At 39.3% G+C, this 11677-nt stretch overlaps 1 pseudogene; it reads right to left on the bottom strand.

Annotated features, from left to right (window-relative positions):
- Positions 1-835: 835 nt before the first annotated feature.
- On the bottom strand, positions 836-9724 carry LOC131483804 (RNA transcription, translation and transport factor protein-like; annotated as a pseudogene).
- Positions 9725-11677: the final 1953 nt, after the last annotated feature.

Below are 11677 nucleotides of genomic sequence, written 5' to 3'. Positions count from 1 at the left end.
TTTTTTTTTTTTGCAATAACCACAAATTGGAAACAGCCCAAATGTCCGTCCATTGGAACGGAACAGAATGGAATGGAATACCAAATTGTGATATAGCCATACAATGGAACACTGCTTAGCAATCAAAATCATGGACTATTGATACATGCAATGATATGGATGAATCTCAAAATAATTGTTGATGCAAAGAAGCCAGACAACAAAGAGTACCTACAGTGTGATTTCATTTGTCTACAACTCCAGAAAATGTGAATTTATAGTGACAGAAAGCAAATCAGTGGTTGCTTAGAAATAGGAAGGTGAGGATGAGGGGAAAGAGACATTACAAAGGGGCACAGAAAATGTTTGAAGATGATGGACATGTTTACTGTCTTAGTGATGATTGTTTCATGGATGTATATGTCAGAACATCAACGGACACTTAATATGTGAAGTTTACTTTATGTATGCTATACCTAAAAAAAAAAAAAGCTGTTATTTAACATGAAAAAAATGAGATACTACCCACCAGATGGACTACAGTGAAAAGTTCTGGTTAATACCAAGGGTGTGGAGAAATGGGAACTTTAATCACTGCTGGTGGAAGGGAAAGGATGCACAACTATTTGGGAATACTGGCAAAATTTACTAAAGCCAAACAAACACCTGTGCTAGACCCAACAGTTCTGTTTATTGGATGATACTCAAGAGGATGCATGCATATGCCTACCAAAAACATGTGCAGGAATGTGCATAGCAACTTTACTCGTATTTACCAAAAAAAAAAAAAAAAAAGAAAGAAAAAATTATCCACCAATAGTAGAATGGATAAATTGTGGTATATTTTTCCCCACTTTCCTGAACTTTATTAAAGAAAGAGCGATGATGGTAAATCTCGAGAACATAATCAATTTTTTAGGATTCTTCCCTCAAAAACGTGACATTTGATTTCCAAACACATGCCAGAGCATAGATGGTTCCCAATTGTACTATGTAGGTGAGAAGCTGAAATCCTAAAATGTTCACCTTCCAACTTTCCCCGGTCTGCGGTCTGTCTTTGGATCAGCAATAATTGTCTGAACAGCTGCTATGGCTTCATTAATTTTTGTCTGCAGCTCTCTGAGCAATTGTATATGTAGCAATCACAGAATTTGAGCAGCTCCATTAAGAACTGCATCTCCTGTGTCAAAACCAAGAATATGTTTGTCTACAGCAATAGGCAAGTCCTCTTTTGTTTGATTTGCTTTAACAACTGCATCCTGGACCAAAATTTGAATTGCTTTAGGATTATCAGGTAATCATCATGACACTGAATCTGAAGGTCAGCCAAAGTCATTACACCAGGCTTGAAATTGGGATTATTTACATCCAAATTGATCAATGGCTCTGCATTTTTAGCTGTGTTGTCAGCATTTTTTTCTGTCATCAGCTACCAAATCCTTGTACTTTTCAGCATTATCTCCATATTCAAGTCTAATAGCTAAGCCAAGAAGCCTGTCAATTACTTCTCGTCATCTTGAATCTTGAAAGGACAGTTAACATCTCTGAGATACTTTTCTTTTTTTCTTTTTTTTTTTTTAACGTTTTTTTTTTAATTTATTTTTGAGACAGAGAGAGACAGAGCATGAATGGGGGAGGGGTGGAGAGAGAGGGAGACACAGAATCGGAAGCAGGCTCCAGGCTCCGAGCCATCAGCCCAGAGCCTGACGCGGGGCTCAAACTCACGGACCGCGAGATCGTGACCTGAACTGAAGTCGGCCGCTCAACCGACTGAGCCACCCAGGCGCCCCTCTGAGATACTTTTCAAAGAACTTGGGCCAATCACTGCTGTGGATGTTTCTTAAATTACCTGTTTTCAATCTAATAGTGTCTGGTTTTCTGGTCTTCAAGCCAAAAATAAAGTTTCTAAATTATTTTTTTAATGTTTATTTATTTTTGAGAGAGCAAGCAGGGGAGAGGCGGAGAGGGCGGAAGGCAGGGCAGAGTTTCTGAAGCGGGCTGTGTGCTGACAGCAGAGAGCCCGACGCGGGGCTCAAACCCATGAACCATGAGATCATGACCTGAGCCAAAGTCAGACGCTTAACCGACTGAGCCACCCAGGTGCCCCTAAAGTTTCTAACTTCTGTTTCATCTTTACAGTTGAATGAAGCCAGCAGGATTGTTGTTGTCAAGAACTGTCAGCTTGCGTTGGAACATGATCCCTGTGTCTTGCTCTGGTCCCCCAGCCTTTGGCCTGGAGAGGAGAGGCAAGGAGGGGTGGCAGGCACCAGTGCAGGCACCAGCAGTGGCAGCAGAGAGAGGGCCAAATTGAGGTATATTTATACAAATCGTGGGATAATATTACACAGGAAAAATGAACTACTGCAACAGAGTGGCAACAGATTATCGAGCCTCAGAGACATACTGTGGAATGAGGTGAGCCACACATGAAGAAAACATACTCTGTGATTCCATTTTTATGAAGCTCAGAACAGGAAAAACTAATGGTAATACAGATCAAAATGGTGGCTATCTTTGGAGAAGTGTTGATTGGAAGGAGGCATAAGTGAACCTTCTGGGTTGTGTTCATTTACACAGAAATATGTAAAAATTCCTTCAGCTGTACACTTAAAAATTGTGAACTTTGCTAGATGTAGATTATATATCAATGAAAAGTAAAACAGTCCCAACAGTAGCAGCAACAAATAATGAACACTTAAATTCCATGATGTAAAGAGGGAAAGATTGGTAAGGAAATACAAAGATGCATGGAACAGAATTTCAAGGAATTAGGCAATGGAAACTTCATTCAGCAAGAATTTCTAATCATAAATATGTAGTTGCTCTTGCCATATCTCAGGGATTCTTAATTGGCTCTACTTCTTCCCTCCCTCATCCTCATTGTCTATTTTAAGACATATTATCAAATTTCTTTCAAAAATTGGAATTCCTATTTATTATTGTAAATGATAGAGAAATCAAACTACGATATGAATGTTTCACTTCCCTGAGTTAGGAACTTAGACCCCCTTTGCTGAACTGAAAGATCCCAGGATCCAGTTGCCTCCCAGGTGTATCCACTTGGGATCTCAAACATTCAAAATAGACTCATCATCTCCTACCCACTGTATCCTCCTCCAGGTTTATCCGCCACCCTGCATTCCCCATAAATCGTTCACCAGGAACCAAAAAATCAAGTTAGCTTTTCCCCTCTGCCTTATATCTCCTCCTCCAAGCAATCAAAAAACTCTGCTGATTCTGATCCCTTGGTATGTCTTATCTGTCCCTTCTACTCTGTACCTCCTACCTTCTTCTATCTTGGTCTCATTATTTCTTTTGTAGATTGTAACAGCAGTCTCTCAAAGAATGATTTGTAGTCCACAGTCCTCCTAAGAGTATGAATTGATCAAAACTGAACCTTTTTTTTTTCATTTTTATGAACTAATGATGCACACTTACAACCTGAATGCTAAAGTAGATATATATCTATATCTGGATAGATAGATAGATAGATAGATAGATAGATATAGATCATTCCATCAAGTTTTGGTTTTTGAAAAAATGACATTTCATCCTAATGACTCAGTTCTTCTTCCTCAGGAAAGTGACAGTGGTATGGTAAGGTAATTTATAGGATCATTTCTCCCTCATGCGAAGTGGACCACAATCAAACAGTTTGAAGGTCACTGTCGTTATTATCATCTTGCCTTTATTCCTGCCTTTCTTCTTCAAATACATGCACACGCTATCACCTTAGTCTGTACTACCAAAAAGTGATTTATGCAAAAAATATAATTGTGTCAATTTTCTTGCTCAGAACATTTCAGAGTTTCTATATTGTCTTCAGTGAGGATTATTAACATATTTTAGGTCCTTTTCCCTTTAAAAACAAATGAATAATAAAGTTTTTGACTTTCTTCTGAGAACAACATACATGTACACAATATAATTTCATAAAATTTCAGAGATTTTGCAATACCCCTGAATCCTATCCATAGATTTACTAGAGATTTCTCACCCGGCCTTTGAATAGCATAAAAGATCTTTTGCTTACCTACCGAAACCCTTCACTTCACTCCTCGATTTAAAGAAATTTCCAGGGGCTCCTGAGTGTCTCAGTCAGTTAAGCGTCCACCTTAGGCTCAGGACATGATCTCACGGTTCGTGAGTTTGGGCCCTACATGGGGCTTTGTGCTGACAGCTCAGAGCCTGGAGCCTACTTTGAATTCTGTGTCTCCCTCTCTTTCTGCCCCTCCCCCACTTGTGCTCTGTCTCTCTGTCTCTCTTTCTTGAAAATAAATTAAAACAATTTAAAATAAATAAATAAATTTCCAGGGGCGTCTGGGTTGGTTAAGCATCCAACTCTTGATCTCAGCTCCGGTCATGATCTCACAGTTCATGAGTTAGAGCCCCACATCGGGCTCTGCACTGATGGTGCTGAGCCTGCTTGGGATTCTGTCTCTCCTTCTCTCTCTGCCCCTCCCTCACTTGTGGTCGTGCTCTCTCTCTCTCTCTCTCTCACGCACACACAAAATAAACTTAAAAATAATTAAAAAAAAATAAAAGGAATTTACAAAACACACCATGTTCTATCTTACTCCTTATTAAAAAAATCAACTTTATTTTGGAATAGTATGAGATTTACATAAAAATTGCAAGATAGTACAGACAGTTTCAGTACACCCCATACCCACTCACCCCCATTATTAACATCTTACATCAGTATGGTACACTTGTGACAATTAATGAGCCAATATTGATATGTTATTATTAAATAAAGTTCCTACTTTATTCAGATTTCTTTATTTTTACCAAATACCCTTCTTCTGTTCCCGGATCCTATCCAGGGTACTATGTTACATATATGTTACATGTAATGTCTCTTTTGGTTCCTTTTGGCTGTAATAATTTCTCAAACTTTCGTTGTTTTTGGTGACCTAGACAATTTTGATGAGTATTGGTCAGATATTTTATAGAATATCCATTAATTGGGACTTACCTGATGTTTTCCTCATTATTAGGCTTAGGGTTACATATTTTGGAGAGGAAGACCACAGAGGGAATGTACAATTTTCACATCATATCTAGGGTGCATGCTATCAACATAACCTATCACTGTTAATATTAATCTCGATCCACTGGCCAAAGTAGAATTTGTTATGTTTCTCCACTGCAAAATTAATCTCTTCTCCCCACCCCCTTCTATGCTGTATTCTTTGGAAGGAATTCACTGTGCACAGCCCACACTTCAGGAATGTGGAGCTGTATTCCACTTCCTGGAAGGCACAAATTCTTTTGCATGGGAAACTGGTCTATTCTTCCTTTCTTTTATTTTTAAATGCTTTACCCCTATCTGCAATGCTGAAATAACAAAACAGTCCCCAAATTTTAATGGCTTAGCACACAATTTATTTCTTGTCCATGTCATAATGTCATCGTGGTTCTGCTCCACAAAGTCACTCAGGCACCTAGGCTGACAGTTTCCATCATCGGGTAATTACACCTTCTGATAACTTACAACTTCACTAGTTGTTAAAGCAGATAAAAGGTCCTGGAATGTTTTGCACTAGCAATCAAATGCTTCAGCTTAGAAGTGTCACATGTCACTTCTACCCCTAGCCCGCTGACAGAACTAGTTACATAGCTCTGCCTAACTACAAAAGAGTGGGAAAGTATAATCTTTCTCTGTGCCTGGAAGGAGAGAGAACCAGACAGGAGCGAGCACTAAAAGTTTCTACCATGAGCCTCCTAACCCACCTGCCCACCAAATAAAATCCTATTCTTCCTCAAAATCTCATTCAGCTGAAATGCTGTGAAGCCTTCACGGTCTCTTCCTGACAGACTTCAGGTTCCCTTCACACTCCATCAGCACTTTGTACAGAGCAACATTAAAGCAACTATTATATTGGATTGTAATTGTTAGTTTGCATGTCTTGTAGAAGAAAACAGTCAACCTGCTATCCTTAGCATTAATACAGTGCCTCTTACATAGAAGATATCCAATAAACCTCTATTAATTATTGAATTAATTGGTGGATTTTATAATAAAAATTTTATAAGAAAATGTTACACAGGAACTTCATATGTAATACAATTACTCATAGATAATTTCTTGGCAATTGAAGTGGAGATTTTTTTCCCTTTACTACCTTTAAATGAAGTGTTGAATCATACCTCCAAAAATGTTTTACCTACATTAGCATGAGGAATCCTGTGTCTCAAACATATGGTCATATTTCTACTTTATTCCAGAGACCTGAGTTAACTTTTTATTTTTTTATTTTTAATTTTTTTTTTAACATTGATTTTATTTTTGAGACAGAGAGAGACAGAGCATGAACGGGGGAGGGTCAGAGAGAGGGAGACACAGAATCTGAAACAGGCTCCAGGCTCTGAGCTGTCAGCACAGAGCCCGACGCGGGGCTCGAACTCACGGACTGCGAGATCATGACCTGAGCCGAAGTCGGCTGCTTAACTGACTGAGCCACCCTGGCGCCCCTTAACTTTTTATTTTTAAAAAATTCTCCCTGGAATTTTAAAATTCCAGTCTTTCTAATTGTTCTCTAAGATTCGAGAAGCACATCCTTTCATGGTTTGTGATTGGTTTTTGTTTGTAGGTTTGTATTACTTTCTTGCATGGTTTGTAATGTCAGAAACCTACTTTAACATGTGGTCAAGAGAGGAGAGTAACACCTTAATTGTAGGTGGAATGCATTTTTTCCACAGTGAATTTATCAGTTGTGTTGAATGTCTATATTGTACACATAAGTATTCTTCCAAATGAAAAGGTGGAGGGAGTGGCCTAAAAGGAGAGTAAGCCCTTGAAGAGCTCATGATGATGAATGTATGGACAATATGTCAGTAAACCTCAATAACAGACAATAAGGTTATAGATAACATGTGGTTGATATGTGCGTGATACAAACACCGAGTCTTCTGAGTTCAAGGCTGACATGCTCTGGGTGCAGAGTGGGTGAGAGGGGAGAGAATCCAGAGGTAAGGAGACTACTTGGAAAGCCTTGTCAGTAGTTCCATCATGAAATTCAGGTCTACACCAGATCTCATAGACCACAGAGATATGTAGTGTGCAGTGACTGCATTTCTTACATAAGGAAGATATTTTAAGTGTAATTTTTCTAGATGTATTCTAGATTTATTCTATTTCTATTATTTTTTCACAAAAATTAGTAGTGTGTGTGTGTGTGTGTGTGTGTCAACTTTTCTGTTTTAAAAGGTAGTATACGTCTATGAGGAAACTTAAAAATATCTTAAGTTCCTAGATTTTAAGACATCTACTCACTTTAAAAAATTTTTTTAACGTTTATTTATTTTTGAGAGACAGAGCATGAGTGGGGGAGGAGCAGTGAGAGAGGGAGACACAGAATCTGAAGCAGGCTCCAGGCTCCCAGCTGTCAGCACAGAGCCCGATGTGGGGCCTGAACCCACAAACCGTGAGATCATGACCTGAATGGAAGTTGGATGCTTAATCCACTGAGCCACCCGGGCGCCCCAAACATCTACTCATTTTTAAGAGCAGGTTACAGTTTACCATTCTATATTTTTATAACATTTCTAAATTTACTAAGTTACTCTTTAATTGAAAATCATTCTGAATCAACAATCAAGGAAACTACTTTCCAAACTCGACACATAAGACACTAATAGAACCCTCATCATCTTTGGGTCAGGTCATTGTGAGACTCATGTGCAAATGGCACGATGTTTGTGAGTTGAATTCTTACTTGACTGAGTTGGAAGTAGACTATTCCTATGCCAGCAACCAGCCACCTCACAGAGGTGGCTGACCTGGGGTTGGGGGTGGAGGGATGAGAAGATAGTATGGCTGCATCCAAAATGACTTAGAGTGATGCAGAAGGGAGGATAGAATTATCTTCCGTTACATGTATGCATATAAATTATTACCAATAATTTGCTAAGCATATTGTCTTATTTGCTTGTTAAGGGTAGCAATAAAATGTTTGTCAAGGTGGAGGAGGAGTACCACTCGAGTATATGATCTTGTTCTCCTATTTGCAACAATTTTTTCTCCAATGTTTTGCGATTTTACAGAGCTAATTTGCAGACTGAAATCACTGGTTTCTAGTTCAGTGAAAGGAGATTTATTGGCATTGCAACAAATGAAAAGATCATACAGAATCTTAAACCCAAAGACCATACTCAGTAAAGAAATGAAATCAGAATGCTCTTCTGGAATGAGGAAATCAAAATGGGAACATGTTCATGTCTTTGCAAATAAGACTGCATTTTATCACACATTTGAAAAATCAGTTCGGTATTTCATCAGAATTTCTCAATGTTCAATGCCAAATTATTGTGTAAGTTGAGAAAAGGTTTTTTGTAATATGACCAAAGTGGGAAGGAAAATGTATGTTTATAATGTGAAACAGGGAAGTGAGATCCAGCCAAAGTTCTAACTGTATTTGCGGTGGTAGCTTAAAGACAGCAGAAAGAATAGTGTATTTAGAAAGTATTCACAAAGGATAAAAAGCCATCCAGAATTATTTTATTAGTTGTTCACACACCAAGCATATTGAAATATGCATTTTAAAATAGCCTCTAATTGTTCCATGGCATCTAAGAGGTGTTAGACCAACCTCTTAGAGATAAGTCATACTTTAAAAATAAGTATGTAAAATGGGCTTGCAAAACTATGTCAGGACCTAAAATTAGACAAGGGATAGACAAAGAATTTATAATTGTCAAGGGGTGAGAATTGGGTATCAATATTCAGTTTCTTCTCTTTCCACTTCAGTTTTTACAAGGTAGTATTGTACATTGAAAAGACCATGGAAACAGGCTGAGTCTAACTCCCAGCTCTGTCATTGACCAGCTGCATTTCTTTGAGTGAATGACTTTATCTGGGACACATTTAAAAAAAAATTTTTTTTAATGTTTATTCTTTTAAAGAGAGAGACAGAGACAGAGAATGAGTGGGGGAGGGGCAGAGAGAGAGGGAGACACAGAACTTTAGCAGGCTCCAGGCTCTGAGCTATCAGCACAGAGCCTGATGAGGGACCTGAACCCATGAGCCACAAGATCATGACCTGAGCTGAAGTCGGACATTTAACCGACCAAGCCACTCAGGTGCCCCCCGGGACACTTACTTTTTTCATCTCTAAATTGGAAATAATACCTCCCTCTAAGATCCTGTAAAAATTACAGGTAATGTTTATTTAAAGTGACTAACACTTCATAAACATCTTATAAACAAAAACTGGTCTTATTGATCTATCTTTTGTCCTTTATCTCCAAACAGTCTGGGTGATCAGTAATCTTGATTATTCAAACCTCCTAAATATCTCTTGAACCCTCAGTTGTCTCCATACCCCATTGTCTGCCATCAGGATTACCTGTCAGTTCTCTAGCAACAGCCCCTGAGTCCAATCTAGAGTGATTTTTTTTTAAAGATTTTGATCCTGTTACTCTCCAGTTTAATACTCACAAATAGTCTCCCCTGGTCTTTGGGATTACGTCCTAAATCTCACTGTCTTTGGGATTAGCACCTAGATCTGGTCCTGCTCACCCCTCCAGCCTCATTTCTCTATGCCATAATTTCACCAGACATCCTGGCACTCCTTTTGGTGTCTGCATAGCGGATTGCAGAAACAACAGGTGTGGAGGCAGAGAAGAGAGTGCCTGCAGAGCACATATCAGGGATGGCACAATCTCCTCTGTAATCGGGGGTAGAGTGTATGGCAGATCCTACTAGGCTAGTCCTATGGATCAGACTTCGCGATGGTTCCATACTCAGTAAGTCATGCCTCTGTGGTAGAGCCCAGAAACTAGAGACTACTGTAGCACAGCATTGGCATTACAGTAGAAATAATTCCTCTGGTGTATGTTAAATATTATTTCTTCTCAGTATGAATCCATTACCTCACTCAAAGCACAGCAACAGCAAGGCCGTAGACTAAATTAAGTGCAAAACTTAAATGATTTGAGTGGTGGCAGGAGACCCACAAAAGAAATGATCTTGTTTTTTTCATCTTTTTTGCAAAGAACAGGAGCTTAAATTACAGGGGTATCGAGAGCTAAAAGAATGGGAAGTGATCACCAAGTTGTGGGGGAATAAATACAAGGGTATAGATTAGGCAAACCCAATTCACTTACCCTATGCCAGTGACCCATGAATTCAGGGGCCAGCAAAATGCTATCTTTGGATTAGGGTCAAGCCTTGCTCCTGAGGCAGGTAATATTCCCACAGGAAGCCACACTGACCTGTGGCCAGGCTGCTGGGCTTGCAAGGAGCAGATGCTAGGGACGATGGGTCTGTTGCACAGGCTATTACACAGCTAGATGAAGCTCTATTAGATGAGTGCGAAATTACTTCACCTTAACCTTTCATCACCTGCCCCTGGACAGCCTGATGGTGTTGTTCCCCCTTTACCTTCCTACCCCTACCCTCCCATCTCTTCCACCCCTGCATATTGTCCTAGGAGCCATCCGCTACAGCAGAGATGAGACTAGGTCCTCTGCACCCCTGGGCCAAACTCCACAGAGACAGCAGCAGCAGAGTAAAGAGGAGAGTACAGCTACTCCCCCAAGGTCCTTAACAGCTTCGGGAAAATGGCACTGCTTCATTGGCTAGTGATTATTTAACACTCCCTGACAAAACCTATGCCAATGCCCCCCTCCATTAATACGAGTTTTTTAAAAACTTTTTTAAAAGTTTATTTTATTTACTTTAAGAGAGAGAGAGAGGTGAGTGGGTAGGGGAAGAGGGAGAGAGGGAGAGAATCCCAAACTGACAGTGTGGAGACCAACATGGGTCTCCATCCCATGAAACACAAGATCATGACCTGAGCCAAAATCAAGAGTCGGATGCTTAAGCAAAACGCTTATTTATTTCATTTTTTCATCACAAAACATATGTGTATATTTTTTCTTTTTAATTTTTTTTAATGCCAGTATAATTAATGTACAGTGTTATATTAGTTTCAGGTATACAATACAGTGATTCAACAATTCTGTACATTACTCAGGGCTCATCACATAGGTGCACTTTTTTTTTCCCCTTTTTATTTACATCCAAGTTAGTTAGCATATAGTGCAACAATGATTTCAGGAGTAGATTCCTTAATGCCCCTTACCCATAGCCCATCCCCCCTCCCACGAACCCTCCAGTAACCCTCTGTTTGTTCTCCATATTTAAGAGTTTCTTATGTTTTGTCCCCCTCCGTTTTTTATATTATTTTTGCTTCCCTTCCCTTGTGATCATCTGTTCTGTGTCTTAAAGTCCTCATATGAGTGAAGTCATATATTTTCTTTCTCTAATTTTGGTTAGAATACCCTCTAGTTCCATCCATGTAGTTACAAATAGCAAGATTTCATTCTTTTTGATTGCCAAGTAATCCTCCATTGTGTATGTATACCGCATCTTCTTTATCCATTCATTCATTGATGGACATTTGGGCTCTTTCCATACTTTGGCTATTGTTGATAGTGCCGCTATAAACATTGGGGTGCATGTGTCCCTTTGAAACAGCACACCTGTATCCTTTGGATAGATACCTAGTAGTGCAATTCCCGGGACGTAGGGTAGTTCTATTTTTAATTTTTTGAGGAACCTCCATACTGTTTTCCAGAGTGGCTACACCAGTTTACCTTCCCACCAACAATGCAAAAGAGATCCACTTTCTGAGTATCCTCACCAACATCTGTTGTTGCCTGAGTTGTTAATGTTAACCATTCTAACAGG

This window comes from Neofelis nebulosa, chromosome 8 (assembly GCF_028018385.1).
Source record: "Neofelis nebulosa isolate mNeoNeb1 chromosome 8, mNeoNeb1.pri, whole genome shotgun sequence".
Taxonomy (NCBI): Eukaryota; Metazoa; Chordata; class Mammalia; order Carnivora; family Felidae; genus Neofelis; species Neofelis nebulosa.
This window is presented reverse-complemented; position numbering and strand designations above follow the sequence as displayed.